A 17,934-nucleotide genomic window follows, 5' to 3' on the forward strand; every position below is an offset into this window, starting at 1 on the left:
GAACGTTCCTCTCGGTCTGTTCACCGAGTGGCCCCTCTGCACCTCTCTGTCTCGCATCGAAAGTGGACACATGCTTGGCCCTAGTCACCGTCCCTACGAATTCCAGGGATCAATGCGTCGGTGCACCAAAACGCCTGCGCCACCCCCTTCAACCCCACCACACCCACGCCGCTTAGCGGAGGAGCAGCAACGGCAGCAGCAGCACCACCACCACCACCACCAGCAGCAGCAGCACCAGAACCAGCAGCAGAACCAGCAGCAGAAGCACCAGCAGCAGCAGCGACAACGGCCGATGGTAGTGGTAATAGTGGCACGGCAGCACGTACAACTGCCCCACACACACGCGCACACGCACGAGGCAACCTCGTCGGTCCGCGCAAATCCTAAAGTACGTAGACCCTACGGGCCTGCTGTCAGAGTACTAGTGCGTGCCGGCTGGTGGTGCCGCCGCGCCGGTGTTCCAAGTCGTGTGGCCGTAGAATCTTCTCCTCCGACCAAGGAGGCGAAACCCTCCACCTTCGCCCCCTATCCAATCCCATTCCCGTCCCGCGTGGAGGCTGAAAGCGAGCGAGCGAGAGAGAGACAGAGAAAGAAAGCGTAAGAGAGCATGAGAGAGAGAGAGAGAGAGAGAGGGAGAGAAGAAAGCATAGTCGCGGGGTAGTTTTCACCCTCCTCGCAGCAGCGCCAGCTACTCCGTCGGCTTCGTGGGAGCACGGGGCGAGAAAGAGGCTCGGCGAGAGGGTGAAGGAGGGAGCGAGATAGAGCGTGCGCAGGAAGGAGAAGGCGCCCCCCTCCTGGCGACGTGCGCGGCACCCGAGCCTCGGAAATTCTGAATGCGGTGCGCGCCTGTGCAACTCGCGGGGGTGGCAAGGGACCGAAAATCGAGGTGAAAGGAAACTCCGCGGATCCGGCCTAAGGGTCTCTCCTAGGGCTGGTGCGTGTATCGGGTTCTAGCGAAAAATTCGTCCCGTGTGTCGTCGCCAGGTCCCTGGTACGAAGTAAAAGTCCGGCTCTCCGTCCGACCACGGCCGTGGCATAGCCGATCAGCGGTCGTGTTCGCGCGCGCGACAGATCGTCCTTCCTCGCCGCGAATCGCGCGATTCGCTCGCGCCCCATCGCCGCGAGCCACCCCGACGTTACACGCTCGCGAAGCGTAAACACGCATACGCGCACGCATCGTACACGCAGCCACGCAGCCAGCTAGCCGATCAACCAGCTATAGGCGGTCAAGGAGCCTACGCGGAGCAGGTACGTGCGGACATCGTCGTCGTCGTCGTCGTCGTCGTCGTGTGCACCGCGCGGATCCGGTGGTGTTTCAGTGACACGTCACGGCAGGGAGTCAGGATATACGACGTATTATTCGACGACCGCTTGCGACCAGACGATAATAGACGAGACGGGACGGGACGTGACACGGGGGTGGTTCTCTCTTGTTGTGTGCGCGGCGGCCCCCGCTTGACCCGAGCGAGAGCGTAGGCAGCAGCAGCAGCAGCAGCAGCAGCAGAGGTAGCAGCAGAGGTAGCAGCAACAGCAGCAGCAGAGCTTCGTCTCGATGAACAACACCGAGGGATAGAGGACACTTACGCGAGAGCTCCGTAACTCGACGACTCGGCGGACTCGTTCGATCCGTGCTGGTGGTGGTGGTTTCTTCCTCGCGTGACACACTTTTGTCGCGAGAGAAGAGAAACTCTCGCCCTCTCGCTCTCTCCGCTGTCTCGCTTGTCCCTCTGTCTTCGTTTCTCTACGCGTGTCGTCTACCTCTTTATCTTTCTCTCTCTCTCTCTCTCTAACTCTCTGTCTCTCTTTCTTTCTCTTTCTCTCTTCCCCCGCAATCTCTCTCTCTATCTATCTACCTATCTCTATCTCTCTGTCTTTCTCTCTGTTTCCTCTCTCGCTCACTCGTTCTATTCTTGAAGGAGGAGGGAACCGTCTTGGCGGACTGATTTATCCTGATATATCGCTCCCCCAGTGCGTGAACGCAAAGTGAGAGTTTACTGTGGTACCGTGAGTGTGCAGACGTGATCAGTGAAGAGTTATTGGTGTCCGAACTGAGGGAGAGAGAGAGGAGGAGGAGGCCTCTCGATCCACGGAAGAGAAACACGCAGAGCGCCCATCGGCCGAAGGTAGACCAGTCTTGTATCTGGCTCTGCTAGAATCTCGCTCTCTCTCTATCTCTCTCTCGACGGCTAGTCGACGCAGGCCGTGATTCCGTGTGCAAGCTCTCGGACCAGCCGGGATTCTCTGCTTAAACGGCGACCGGGATTCGCGGAATACCGAGAATATAGGGGGTATCATGTATACCCCGATTGCAGCCCTCCTTTGAGGGTCGAATCGACGATCTCGGCCGCGTCGGTAACGCTGTGTGTTCGGTTCCGTTCCCCGCGGTGTGTAATTGTGCGCTGGAACTAGACCGAAGTCGTCCGAAGCTCGAGGATCACCGACTTCGGCGGAAGAGGCTGGTCCCGTTGAGGACTAACCGTGTACCACATCCCCGCGCTGAAAGTGAGTCTCACGATCCGACGATACTCTTTACGCTTCACCTCGCCCGATCGCCGATCCGAATCCTCGTCGCGATCCTCGCCGGGGTTCCCATCGTTCCCGCAGGATCTGTCGACGGTTCTCTGTCATTCGGGGCTTTGATCGCGCGAAACCGCTCGCTGGCATCGGGGGACGTCGAAGGCGCGTCTACATCCGTCACCTGTCCCAGAGAGTGCGACCTCGCGGTGACGCTACGCGGTCATCACAGTCTGGATTCGTTGTTGCTCGTTAGGCGATTCGGTAGTAGACGTAGACGCGTCTTCGGGGGGTCGATTGTTTACGCGTCGATCGATCGGCTGCAAAGTGCGAGAACGCGATCGACGGCACCCCGCGCGGCTGGCGTCCGCAGGTTTTAGCAGCACCCGTGGGCGACATTTCGTGCGCCCGTAGGGTCGGTGTCCACGTCGTTGGAGCGCGCGTTGTGCGCGCCCGCGGCAGGGTGAAGGGTTAAACGGTGCGCGGCCGAGACGAGCCCGGCTCGAGGAGATCGCGAGGGGTTCAGGGGAAATCGTACGAGTACGGTATCGAAAAAGCGGCCAGTGAAACGAAGTTAAGCTACGCCGTTTAATGGCGTTTCCGAGTAAGACGAAAGAAAGCCAATTTGCTCGTTTCACCGTCACTTTGTCGCTGCGCGGAATCACGAAGGAAGTTTAGCTGTGTTGACTGGCCTACAGCGAATTCGATCAACAAAGCGAAACCTTATTCCGCGCGCGCCAGCCAGCCCTCCTCCTTCTCCTCATCCTCCTCTTTCTCCTCCTCCTTCTTCGCTGCCTCGCCGGTGTGTCAGCGGATGATAATGCGTTTACCTGCGCGCCTCCGACGCCGTTCGGATAGGGCTTTCGCGATCCGGCCGCCGGCTCCTTTTTTCTGCACAATTATCCACGGAACATTTCAATCGCGATCGAGCCGAAGCTCGCCGAGTTTCTTCGTCTGTCCGGCCGCGGATACGACCGATCAATCACCCGGGCAATCCGGGCGTCGTGTTACGCGTAGAAGAAGGCGTGCGATGACAAAGGTTGTTCCCGCCGACCGATGACTCACACCGGCTGACGAATGAAATTCCGTTGTCGATCGAATCTATCCGCCGCGTAATTGGATCGCGGACCCCCGAAGGCGTTTGCGAATTTATCAAAACCAAGACGGCGTTCGGGAGACCGCTGGTTTTTGGCGCATGCTTCTGCGAAATTCGAGATACAGTGATGTCTCTCTAATCGACGCGCAGATCGTCCACGAAAATGGACGATTTAGGGAGAAGAGAGACGATTATTCGATCCTTGCGGAACAGGCCTGAGCCTCGCAAACGGCTCAGGAATTTTCTATGTCGCAGATACAGTCGCACATTATAGGAATATAGTGCAATAAATTCTCCCCGATCGTCCCTCGGCCTGTAAACAAAAATGGACAATTTGGGAAGGGAAGATACGAGCCTCGCGACTCGTTTTTATAGTCACGAATTGTCAACAACTATAGAAACGAGCTGCAAGGCTCGAACAATGGTGTCTCCTCCTCCCAAATTGTCCATTTTTGTGGACAATCTGAACGTCGGTTAGGGAGACATCACTGTTCTCCCTAATTGACGCTCGGATTGCACAAAAAAATGGACGATTTAGGAAGAGAAGGTACGATTATTCGTCAACGATTATTTGTCGACGACTATAAAACCGAGCCGCGAGGCTCGAATAATCGTATCTCTTTACAAATTCTTCATTTTTGTTTCCAAGCTGAGCGTCAATTATGGAGAATTTACTGTAATCCGGCAATAAAGAATTACAGTAACGTCTTTCTAATTGACGCTCCGATTGTTCACAAAAATAAACAATTTGGGAAGAGGAGATACGATTATTCGAGCCCTGCGGAAACTTGTGTGCATCGCAAACGGCTCAGAAATTTTCTATGTCGCAGAGACAGTCGCACATTATAGGAATATAGTACAATAAATTCTCCCCAATTGACCCTCGGCCTGTAAACAAAAATGGACAATTTGGGAAGAGAAGATACGAGCCTCGCGACTCATTTTTATAGTCGCGAATTGTCAACAACTATAGAAACGAGCTGCAAGGCTCGAACAATGGCATCTCCTCTTCCCAAATTGTCCATTTTTGTGCACAATAAAAGCGTCAGTTAAAGAGACATTACCGTATCCGAGGCGAAGATGTCGTCACGCGTTCGTCCGTTTCTTATTTCGGGCATTCTTGCAAATTAGAAACGACGTTCTTCTCCGATTCTTAGATTCGCGAATTTCATCGGTTCGCGCGTTCTGCGTCTGCAGAATTATACAATTTTCATCGCGAATCGCGGCTGAGATTCGCACGAAGATCCACGGTCTGCTCGCGATGCTGTAATTTCATTTGTTCCGAATCTCCTCGTCGATGTAACGTATTCCGAATTAGAATCGCATTCATGGAACGGAATTCTGCTCCATCGTCTCCCATATTATTTCCGATATCTTAATTTCATTTTCGCCGTTGCGCGTGTCTCGGCCAGATTTTACACGGTCCGCTGTAATAATATATCTGTCTACGCTGCCAGGTTAATGTCCCGACGAAACGGATGTCACAACTTGTCGTCAAGTAAGCCGCTGTCACAGCTAAAGCGGAATTTCGATGCGAACAACAGCGAGCAGATCGAATAAATTCGACCGTCTCGTCGACGTTTAACTTCAAAATTGAAATTCCATAGAACGGTTCCAGCGTCGCGCCGGGAGACCGCGTTTCCGGTCGTCTTTTAATTCCTCGTCACGTCGATTGTCATCGAACGGCGATCATCCCGAAAACGCGGATGTCGATTAACCCGAATCGGAAAAATTAAGGGCGAAGATATAAGCGAAGGGCGGACAGTCCGCGAAAATCAGCGTCGCGCCGGGAGACCGTCTCCGGCTGTTTTTTATTCCTCCACACGTCGATTGTCATTGATCGGTGATCGTCCCGAAAACACGGATGCCGATTAATCCGAATCGGAAAAATTAAGGGCGAAGATATAAGCGAAGGGCGGACGGTCCGCGAAAATCAGCGTCGCGCCGGGAGACCGTCTCCGGCTGTTTTTTAATTCCCCGACACGTGGATTGTCATCGAACGGCGATCGTCCCGAAAACACGGATGCCGATTAACTCGAAACGGAAAAATTAAGGGCGGAAATATAAGCGAAGGGCGGACGGTCCGCGAAAATCAGCGTCGCGCCGGGAGACCGTCTCCGGCTGTTTTTTAATTCCCCGACACGTGGATTGTCATCGAACGGCGATCGTCCAGAAAACACGGATGCCGATTAACCCGAATCGGAAAAATTAAGGGCGAAACTATAATATAAGCGGAGGGAGCGAACGGTCCGCGAAAATGCGGAAGAATCGCACGCAAGATTATTGACCACCGAGTGGCCGTCCTACGTCGGACTCGTTGACACCATTCCTGAGCAGTGATATTTAATCTCGTTAAGGATCGTTTTGAATTTTTATAGGGAAGACCTTTTGCGAACGGTATGCAAATGCGCGTCTCAATAAACCGCATCCGCTCGCCGCGATATATATTCCGTTTGATACGGGAGACGACGGCGGAGGACGGGGAACGGGGAAGGTAGAACGAGCCGCGTAGACCGGCTAACTACATATCATTTTCTAAATGCAAATCTCGCGAATCGTCGAGCACGCATTTGCGAGTCGGCCTTCGCGAGATAACGCGTTCATCGAATTTGTCGCGCGGTGATTTTCGTCCGCGGCCGTTATTCAACAATTCGTTATTTATGCAAACTCCGTTGGATATTCAGGAGATCGTGCGAAAAGAATCCGTCCCGTACCGTCCCCCCGTTGCACCCTCGTCAACCCTTGCCCCCGCCCCTCTCGTTGCCGACACCCCCCCACCCTTCCCCCCGCACCCCGTGACCCGCCTGAAGAACAATGGTTACGCATCGCGAAGATTTATGTATCGTTCCACGGGGATTCAATTCTCGGCGAGCATAGCCGCCTATTCGACCATTTCATTTAATCCCCGGCCGTTTGTTACACGGAAATTGAATTACTCTATTTTTGCATGAACAATTCGCGATATACAGGCCGTTACTAAACTCTTTAATGCCCGAACGGAACATTCTACCGTTAACGCTGATGAGAATTTGTCGTATCGGCGCGACAACGCGAACGCGAGCGCGCGTTCCCTTCGAATCATCCATATTAACAATTTCGCTGGCGCGCCAGGCTCAAGTGGATAACGCGATACCTAACGCAACACGGGTAATTAATCGTTGCCGTGAAACATCAGCCGAAAGCAACTTATGGTTGCACGAGAGAGCGCGGAGTATCGCACCTGTGACGAAAGCTGTGGCATCTGGTGGCACGTTCGGAGATTTCGCGGAATTTTTATGAATGTCCGATGATCGAGATTATGCGCGATAAACAACAACGTGCACAAGTATGTGGACAGATTCGTAGTATTATTCTCAAGATATAAGATAGAGAATAATTTGAAATAAATAAAGGATAAGACAAAATTAATATTGAGGTAGATATTATTCTTAAAATATTTATCCGAAGGGAAGTCTGAAGAAGAATCATTGACGAATATTATTACGATTTTTGTACTCACTTTTTATCATATTAGAGAATATAATTTTACCAATGTATTATTGCCAATATATTCTTTTTCATTAATTTTGGCATATTATTACGATTTTTGTACTGACTTTTTGCCATATTAGAGAATATAATTTTACCAATGTATTATTGCCAATATATTCTTTTTCATTAATTTTGGCATATTATTACGATTTTTGTACTCACTTTTTACCATATTAGAGAATATAATTTTACCAATGTATTATTGCCAATATATTCTTTTTCATTAATTTTGGCATATTATTACGATTTTTGTACTCACTTTTTACCATATTAGAGAATATAATTTTACCAATGTATTATTGCCAATATATTCTTTTTCATTAATTTTGGCATATTATTACGATTTTTATACTCACTTTTTACCATATTAGACGATATAATTTTACCAATGTATTATTACCAATATATTCTTTTTCATTAATTTTGGCATTGCTGTTATGCGCTTTGTCATTACATCCGAAGAAATATTCTCCCATTCAGCTTGTAATAATTCTCATAAATGTTTCCAAGATTTTAGATGGTTTTAAGTAACACGACACTCTTAATCCGACGCTCATTGAAGGGTTTAAATAATCGAATCACTCGATTTAATACCATTAGATGTTCTATAGCATTAATTCGTATCGTATATCACTGATTCCTTAAAAGTGATAAGTGTTTGCATACTTACTGACGGGGTTGTACCTCTACAAACTATTCTTTCAATTGTTTCAAAATAACATTTTTGTGCTTCACGTTTCGCTGAAATTATTCCACGAGATAATGATCAGCGAGATAATCAGTAGTGATCAAAATTCTCGGAAAACACGTGTCGTTTCTCAAGCAGCCTTTCCATGAAATCTGAACTTATGAGATTCAATATCGCACAGTATAGCTTCTGCCATTGCTGATTTCTATGGAAGCAACGAGCGCAGCGCATAACAAATGTTCCATTGAAAATGTTCTAGCTATTTTATGAATTTTAATCGAAAGCAGCGTCGTGCAGCAGTGCCAGGAATTTCCAGAATTTTCGACTCATTAAATTCATTTAAATTTCAATAAAGCGTTTGAACAATTCCTATCTCTTTAATCATTCCATGTCCAGGCAGAACTGAAAAAAGTTCAGCGGAAAATGTGCAGCATAAAAACGTCGCATCAAAGGAATGTCAAATTAAAATTGAATGAAATTTTTTCGAAGAGTCCGCTATCTACGTGGATTCAGGTATAATAATGTTCACCGCGATCAGGTTCGGACGGTGAATATCGGAACGGTCCCGGATAGATATAGAAATCTATGTATTTATGAGCCGTTCTGCGCAAGCGTAATACGGTGAAAATTCTCGAAATTTCATTCAGGAAGGACGTTCTATTTCAAGGATTGCACGAGACGTCGGCCGGATACATAAAGTTGTAGACTCGCATGAAAATTCTAGGGGATATAGGGGGGAGGGGGATCTCTCTTGCGAATCTTCCGTCGAACTAATAAAAAATTGATCCTCGCCCGCGGCTAGTCGCAGTTTCTTCTCAAACATAGGAAACGCATTACCGATCTCCTTTTCCTTTTTTTTCCTTTTTATTTTTCGTTCCGGTCGGTTTATCAGGCAAACCTCTTTGTTTTTCTACCGGAGCTGATCGAACAAACCTATGAGTCTTACTTAAGCAATCTCGCTCGATGTTTGTAGTTTACAGTGAGCTACGACACGAACTGCTCGATTCGATGCAGAAATACAGTAATGTCTTTCTAATTGACGCTCAGATTGTCCACAAAAATGGAAGACAATTTAGGAAGGGGAGATACGATTGTTCGATCCTCGCGGTTCATTTTTATGGTCACGAATTGTCAATAACTATTAAAACGAGCTGCATGACTCGAATAATCGTATCTCCTTCTCCCAAATTCTCCATTTTTGTGCAGAATCTGAGCGTCAGTTAGGGAGACATTACTGTACGCTCTTCGGAGGACAGTTATCTGTCTCCCTTATTGACGCTCAGATTGTGCACAAAAATGGAGAATTTGGGAAAAGGAGATACGATTATACGAGCCTTTCGGTTCGTTTTTATAGTTATAAATTGTCAACAATTATAAAAACGAGTCGCAAGGCTCGGATAATCGTATCTCCTCTTCCCAAATTCTCCATTTTAGTGGCCAATCTGAGCGTCAGTAAGGGAGACATTACTGTAGTTCTGCATACAATAATGTCTCCCTAATTGACGCTCAGATTATTCACGAAAATTGACAATTTGGAAAGAGGAGCCTTGCGAATTCGAGCCTTGCGACTCTTTTTTTATAGTTACCGATTTTCAACAATTATAAAAACGAGTCGCAAGGCTCGGATAATCGTATCTCCTCTTCCCAAATTCTCCATTTTAGTGGCCAATCTGAGCGTCAGTAAGGGAGATATTACTGTAGTTCTGCATACAATAATGTCTCCCTAATTGACGCTCAGATTATTCACGAAAATGGACAATTTGGAAAGAGGAGCCTTGCGAATTCGAGCCTTGCGACTCTTTTTTTATAGTTACCGATTTTCAACAATTATAAAAACGAGTCGCAAGGCTCGGATAATCGTATCTCCTCTTCCCAAATTCTCCATTTTAGTGGCCAATCTGAGCGTCAGTAAGGGAGATATTACTGTAGTTCTGCATACAATAATGTCTCCCTAATTGACGCTCAGATTATTCACGAAAATGGACAATTTGGAAAGAGGAGCCTTGCGAATTCGAGCCTTGCGACTCGTTTTTTATAGTTACCGATTTTCAACAATTATAAAAACGAGCTGCAAGGCTCGAATAATCGTATCTCCTTTTCCCAAATTCTCCAATTTTGTGCAGAATCTGAGCGACAGTTAGGGAGACATTACTGTACGTTCTTCGGAGGACAGTTATCTACAGTAATCTCTCCCTTACTGACGCTCAGATTGTGCACAAAATGAACGATTTATGAAGAGGAGATACGATTATTCGAGCCTTTCGGTTTGTTTTTATAGTTATAAATTGTCAACAATTATAAAAACGAGCCGCAAGGCTCGAATAATCGTATCTCCTTTTCCCAAATTATCCATTTTAGTGGCCAATTTGAGCGTCAGTAAGGGAGACATTGCTGTATTGCTTAAAGCACTGTTCGAGCTGATCGTAAGACGCGCGAACATGATAATCGAATTTTTAGCGCATCTCGGATGTACTCTGAAGTGCGCTCTTGCACGATTCTCATTCGCGAAAGGAATTTGAATAATTCGAAACGGCGACGTTAACGAGCGCAAGTAGAAGCAGCCTGTCATGATCGGACATGGCCACGGTTCTCGGTTTATAGCGGAATGGATTGTAATCCGTTTTTATTACCTTGTCCCGTATCCTCGTTCTAATCAAAATTTAATTATTATTCATTCATAGTTTCGCCTAAATTGGAAGATTCGATATTGGAACGCTAGCGTTTCGTAAAAGCGATTCCATTTTCACGGCAGAAAGAAAGTGTTCTTTTCTGCATGTTCGCGCCGTTTCACGTTTTAAGTATATAATTCCAAAGTATTACGAAAGAAAGCATAAAAAATCGCAATTTCGCAGGTTATAAAATAGAAAGCCTCACCCGTATACTTTATAACAGCGACGGGAACTTTATCCGTATTCTTCGCGGAACGATGTTTGCCGAATTGCTAGCCGCGTATCGCGAAAATCAATCATGCTCTGTACATAAAACTGCTTATACCTACGGTAAATGCCCCATTCTCGTCAAAACTGAGTCACTATTTGCTAAGATTGACACTGAATTTTTACGAGCGCGGGGGGCCGATCAACGAACTCCGCACGAAAATCGAAATCACGTATTCCAGAAACATCCGATTGTTAATGCTTTCTTTTGCCTTATTTTAGGCAAAATTGCCTAGATTGTCTGCATTCATAATTTATCTGGAATCTCTGTTTCCACGGAAATACAGGCATAGCTATATCTTTTTCGCAGCGAAACGGCGGACGCGCTACAACACCGACGATATTATATTTTCCAAGAAAACATATTTCGAAAGTTCGAAACGAGTACTACGATCGCGCTCGTTCCGAAAAGTCTCTGAAAAGTCACTTTTCGGCCGTCAAAGTGGAGACGTTTTAGACGAACAGTAGACATTATTAGGGCGCCGCGTGTTTTACGCATTCACGGTATTTTATAGCAATCGCGGCCGCGCGGACGAACGCGCGGCGAGCACTGCGAAGCGGAACATTTTTATTGGACTTTAAGACAGCTTTCGTAATACGTTCACGGTAATGAAAAGCCAAATAAAGGAAACAAGTTTCTGTTCGACTCGTGTTCCCGCGGAGTAGTTTCTAACATTATGAATTTGCATAAAAAGCCACCGGCTAGTTATTACTTTTATGCCGGTCGTCCCGCGGCTTACGAGGACGGTGATTCTGTTCCGCGATAGAGCGAGCGGGGATCGTATGGAATAACATTTACCCGCGCCCCTGTTTTTCGAGCGATCTAATTTCCGTTTAAAAACCGGTCCTTCCATTTTTCTCCCGGACACTCCAAGAAATTTGATAGCCGCGGGTTAATCGATGATCAACCGCGCGCCCTCGACAAACAACGGCCGACGGGGAACGATTACCATATAATTGAACTCGTCTAATTTTCGGCCGAGTATGTACATATGTCCGCCGCGCGAAAAGCTGATCGGAATGAAACGCGAGCCTTCGCGTCGCTTCGCAGTTTTCCATCACGGATCCCGCGATCGGCGTTTCCAGCCGAAGCTCGTTACAGATTCATTATCCGCAATGCGATTAATCGCGCTAAACAGGTTAAGTGCCTTATCGATCGGTCACGATTTCTCTTCCTCCTTTTTGCCCTTCTTCCCTTCTTTTTCTTCTTCTTCTTCCTCCTCCTCTTCTTCTTCTTCTCTCCGGTCGCATCGCCACCGATCTTTCTCCTCCTTTTTCCTTTTTTCTTTTTTCGAGCTTCTTGTAAGCAGCTCCGAGGATGCTTCGAATGAAAATAGCGCGGCACTCGCGCCGCTGCCGCGCGATACGATTGAAACCATTGTGTTCCGTTTATTGTTGCGACGTCACAGTTACTTTCAACGATTTTCAGACACTTCTCTTTCTGCCTTGGCGCGCTCGTTTGCCGCTGAACGAGGCGAACCCCCGCCTTCGCGCGCGCGCGCGCGCCGCACTGAAGAATTAATCTTTTAGTTTGAATACGAGAGGGGCCTCGATCCCCGCGGCTTCGAGCAGCTTGATCGTTTGCATACCGGACTCCTCTTCGCGCGCGAGCTTACGCCGATTTGCCGGTTCGAGTTGACCCTTGAGTCGAGTCGCGATTTTTCGGTAAAAGTGTACAAGCGCGAGGAGACGGAAGAACCTCTTCCAGAAATTTGTCGAATTCGGATAACTGTGAAATCGTTGAAAAACTTTCGTTGGGACCGCAACCGTTGTAGATTCGAAGACTAATGTTTCTGCTTTGCGATGACCTTTGCAATTTTGCTCTGCGACCTTTTCTCGCCATTTTGTACTACGTCGAATAATAAGTGCGCCGTCGAGGATCGTCGCGATCTATTGTCACGAAGATGGTAATTTTTCGGTAATTTCTCCCGGAAATGCTGAATTTCGGGTTGCTGTGAATTTCCCTGTGCTAGTCCTACGCCTATGTAATTTACTGCTACGATTATGCGAAGGGTCGTCGACGTCAAGTAAGAAAAACCACGGAGCTACAAGGTACGCGGTAATTACAGTAATTTCTCCTAGAAATGTTCGGAGGACAGCATCGACGTAGCAATAAATTACATAGGCGTAGGACTGGCACAGAGAAATTCGCAGCAACCCGAAATTTGACATTTCCCGGAGAAATTACTGTAGTAGGTACGTGACCTAGAATACGTGCGTGGTTTCCGAGTTGCCTTCGAATCGTGGCAAAAAGTTAGACATAAAAAAGTTAAGTCATCGTTTTTATTCTAACATTATTGTGTATTCATGTTAACACGGCGGGTGATGAAATTATTTAAAATTTCATTTTTATACCAATCCATAAAAATTTCTTAATCATATTAAGATATACAAGAAATGAGAATGTTGAAATAGTAATCGATGTCGTATAATTTTGCTTTGCATGTTTAATACTAGATTCACGGAACACAAGAAACAGCTATACAGTAAATTCTCCCTAATTGACGCTCAGATTGTATACAGAAAAGGACAATTTGGAGAGAAGAGATGCGATTATTTGAGCCTTGCACCTCTTTCTTTATAATTCTTAACAATCGGCAACAATAAAAACGAGCCGCGAGGCTCGAATAATCGTATCTTCTCTTCCCAAATTGTCTATTCTTGTGTACAATCTGAGCGTCAGTTAGAGAGAATTCACTGTATATCATTTTATAAAAGCAACGATAAGACACTTATTCTGACATTTAACAAGCGTTATCGTAACATTTACCCTAAGTAACATATAAATTGACTAAAATAGCTCACAGATGTATCTTTACGATACGAATAATCGTAAATTAAAAAATTACCGATCCGTTATTTCGACGAATCCCGCGAATCTAGCGTTAATTTAATCGATTAAAACACCTTAATTCTATAAAATTTTTAGATATTTCGACGCGGCCGTCGATGCGTGAATGTAACAAGCCGGCACCCTGGCCTCCGTCTATTTTTTGCCGACCGCCCCGAGTTTCAACGAAAACGCGCCTCGTTGCCCAAAAAATCGCGACTCGGTATTCTTTGATCCGCCGGTTTCAATTTCGAGCTCCGAACATTTCTCGGCGAAACGACTAGAAAAACGTTCCGCGGCAAAAGTCGAGCCGCCGTTCCCGTATTTTACACCCGCGGTACGTTTCGAGAACCGATATTTCCGGGAACGGAATCGCGTGGACGGTTCTACCGACCGCACGCGAGAACGCAGGGTGAACCGGCTGCCGGTGGTAGATTCGCCGACGACTCGTTTACCCTCGGGCGCAATTATAAAAGCTCCGAGGACTCAAGGCCGCCGGGTCGCCATAAATTCACACCCTACGAGCACCGAGTAAGCCTTCTCTCCTCCGGACGTGCCATTGATCACGGCAGATAGGTAACTCGCACGGCTGAGGGGTTGCAGCCGGTTCGACGTCGGTTACGTTAATTCTACCAGGCGTCCCAGTTTTCCGCAAGTTGGCTCCGCGGGCTGCCCTTACAGGCCCTGTCAGGAAATTACGGACGTCGGAGTGTTGACAACCGATCCTTCTCTCTCTCTCTCTCTCTCTCTCTCTCTCTCTCTCTCGGCTCGCAGTCGCCACCCCTTCTTTTCTCCCGCGGCTCCCTCTTCTCGCCCCGGCCGTTTCCGTCCGGCAACGGATATCTCTCTGTTCGGCTCCCTTTTATTTCTCACCCCCGTGGTGTCATTAGTCTTCGCGCTTCCCTCGACCCTTCGAGCACCGTTGCGGCGCGGGCGAGCGTACGGGGGCGGTTCCCGGCAGATTGAAAGCAAATCAGATATTTATTAATACCCGATTGACGGCGGCCCGAAGTCTTAATTGTCCCGGCCGACCCCGAACGGGGCGAGAAGTTTACACGAGACGGGGAACGTCGCCCCTATGGTGCGGATAACGCCGCCATACACCGTCGCAACCTCTCCTCCCCGCTCGTACGGGGGTGCTCCGACCGACGAACGGGATTAAGAACTTGCGATGCTCAACGCCGCGCGGCGGCGACGCACTGTCAGGCCGAACATTTTCTCGGAGCGGGGTGGTGAGAGAGGGGTTATCGAGACGAACGCAAATTGAATTCATCGTCTGTCGCGAACTCTCGCGCGGAGACACGCTCCGATACTAATCAGCGGGCCGACGATGTTTATGCAAACTTCCGGTCTCGTTACGGGCCCACCTTTCTCCCGAGAAGGTGTGATTAAACGACCACAGAGTAACCGCCGATGTCTCGCACAATTTCAACCGGGAACATCGGCTTTGTCCCGTTCCGTTGATTGCAGCCGGTGATCAGGCGACTTCGTCGTACTTTTCTGCGTTGGCTGCGAGAGGATCGCTCTTGCGCGTATGAAATGACTGTAATATTCGGAGCAAGGTAATTGAAAGTACATATCTTTTGCTGTTGGAACGGTGATCGATGTCACGCTGTGCAAAGAATGCGGATCTTTCATCGGGAATTATCAGAAATTGGTTAAATGAAAGTAAACGTAAAAATTGGTAGAATGAAAGTAGACGTAAAAAGTGGTGAAATGAAAGTGGACGTAAAAATTGGTGAAATGAAAGTAAACGTAAAAATTGGTACGCGGTTGTATACACGAGGGTTGAAGAGAACATTTCATTGAGTATAATACAGTTGAGTATGATGAGAGTATGACGTATACATATGTATGTATTATTTATTATTTATTTATTATTATTTATTATTATGTGTTCCTCGGATCATTAGAAGCAACTTCTTCCTTTACAAAAATTTTCTCCGAGGCACCATTAACGAGTTATTAACGAAAACAAGTGACCAATAAGAATTGAGTACGGCTGACGCGAGGCGGCCCAGTCAACCATTGCACGAAACCCAGTTCCGCTCATTGGCTCGGTCGCCTCGCGCCAGCCGAGCTCGCCTCTCATTGGTCACTGTTTTTCGTTAATAACTCGTTAATGGTGCCTCGAGGAAAATTTTTGTAAAGGAAAAAGTTGCTTCAAACGACCTGAGGAACCCGCCACTTTCGGATTGCGAGACATTTTTGGGACACCCTGTATTTTGCTCGAGAAAGCAACGTCGACTATTCCAAAATGAGGATATACGATCTACGAGTGATCGATATACGATAGAACTTCGATCAACTACGCTAAATTTGCTTCGATCTTTATCATTCAGATTTTTGATTATTCCAAGTAATAACGATCAAACCTCGACAACGTCAGGTACTCAATTTTCACCAGAATGTCTAAAAATTCAGAGTACCGATAAGTAGAGAGTCTATAAGCGTTGTAAAATCAATGGTATTCAACGATTTGTCTCGTTTCACTGTTAACACGAAGCATTGGCCAAGGTCGAGACGAGATTCTTCGTTACAGTTCTTATTGCATCGCGTTTCGTACGGTATCAAAGGCTTATCGTGACTGACGTGATCCGTGACGAATCATGAGCCGTTTTAAAGATTCTAATCAGCAACAGACGCATAATTAATTAACTCTACAAGCACGAATCCCTTGCGAGGTACTGCTCGAAGGACTAATATATTTCCAACTATATATCTAATTTATTACTACTTTGTAATGAGTCAGCTTCTCACAATTGGCGGCAGACAGTTTTTATTCCGTTCTAATCAGCAACAGACGCATAATTAATTAACTCTACGGGCACGAATCCCTTGCGAGGTACTTGCTCGAAGGACTAATTTATTTCTAACTATACATATATCTAAGTTATTATTATTTTGTAACAAGTAAGCTTCTCACAATTGGCGGCGCAGACAGTTTTTATTTTGCATAATAATTCGCGATCTAGTAACGAGTATTTGCAACATTTTATTCGTACCGCATTACGTCAATAAAGTTCGTTAATGTATTTACAATGTTTAGAAAGTATGAATTAACATTTCTAGCCCATTGACTAAATTAGAAGGTATTAATACTAGATTTACGGAAGAAAAAAAATGATTTTTTTTGGCCTGTTTTTTTCCAAAAAACTGTGCGTTAAGGGGTTAAAGGTTAAATTACTAAGTTGCTCATACAGTTTCGATCTTTGAGAACTGTTTAATGTATCCACCGTATAAACATCGAAGATAGTTAAAAAGTAACTATTCCAGCGGCGTCTACGAATCTAAAATTCCGCGAGACAGTCCGCAAATGATTTTGACCTCGGCTTCAGCTTCGAAACGGTAGTAGCGGTCGGCGAACAAAGTCAACAGTCCACGGATGCTATGTTTTCTCTCTCGGCGCTTGTGTGCGCACGTGTTAGCGCACACAATGAGCTTCCGCGGGCATTAGTATTCACTATGGCCGGCCGGAAATTGACTAAAAATTCTGATCTCCGAATAAACCTCACGTATTCTGCGTTTTCGGGTATATTGTCAGAGATCGATAGACACTGTCGGATGCTTATGAATGAACCGCATTCAGCATCTGTATGTGACCGGACTCGCGAGTTCCTATTTCATACTGGCCACTTTCTATATTTGACTGCGAGCACCGACGCTTCTGTTTTGCGCAGGGTGTGCCGGGCGGTCTCGGGGAAAACTTTGCGGACGGCACACGCGAGAACAAAGAAGTAAGCTCGCCACGGAGAGTTGTTCCTCCAGTTATCAAACTTACTTTCTATTTAGAAATTTATTGGTTCGCTCGAGCCACGAGCTCGACATTGTCCTTTCCAAGAGGGAGAGAAAAAGAGAGAGAGAGAGAGAGAGAGAGAGAGAGGGAGAAAGAGAGGGAGAGAGACGAGCCACGGAACTTGCGAGATATTATAAAGCTCCGGATGTTTATACAAGTTCATATTTTTATAGACAGATTTATGGAATCCGGGGTCGCAAAGAAATCTGTTACCCAGGGCGCACCGCGGTGCACGATTTTCTCGTCAGCGAATTGAACTTCTACCGCGACCACTCCGCTTCTTCTATCGAAGAAACCAAATCGTTCACCGTGCAACCACTTACAAACGCGAGCTTCACTGTGCGCTCTTCTGCCTCAGAGGGAAACTCGAATGGATGCTTAAACGCTAATCCGATTCGAATGAAAATTATTCCGAGAACGATTGTCACCGATGAGACACCAGTACTGTATTTTTGTCCATTAGAATATCACCATTTAAGGTAATATTACGTTATTCTTTTTATTAAAATACTGTCTAAATAGCGCGTGCAAAGGGTATGCAGA

At 46.8% G+C, this 17,934-nt stretch overlaps 1 protein-coding gene across 3 annotated transcripts in view; it reads left to right on the forward strand.

Moving 5' to 3' along the window:
• The first annotated feature begins 888 nt into the window (after positions 1-888).
• dpr12 (defective proboscis extension response 12) overlaps positions 889-17,934 on the forward strand; it is a 231,237-nt gene continuing 214,191 nt past the window's right edge. The window contains exons 1-2 of one of the 3 annotated variants that reach the window (XM_076523883.1): positions 889-1,248; positions 1,917-2,502. The gene's annotated coding sequence lies outside the window, so the exon portion shown is untranslated. The other 2 variants (XM_076523885.1, XM_076523882.1) reach the window with 2 other exon arrangements.

This window comes from Megalopta genalis, chromosome 7 (assembly GCF_051020955.1).
Source record: "Megalopta genalis isolate 19385.01 chromosome 7, iyMegGena1_principal, whole genome shotgun sequence".
In the NCBI taxonomy this organism is placed as follows: Eukaryota; Metazoa; Arthropoda; class Insecta; order Hymenoptera; family Halictidae; genus Megalopta; species Megalopta genalis.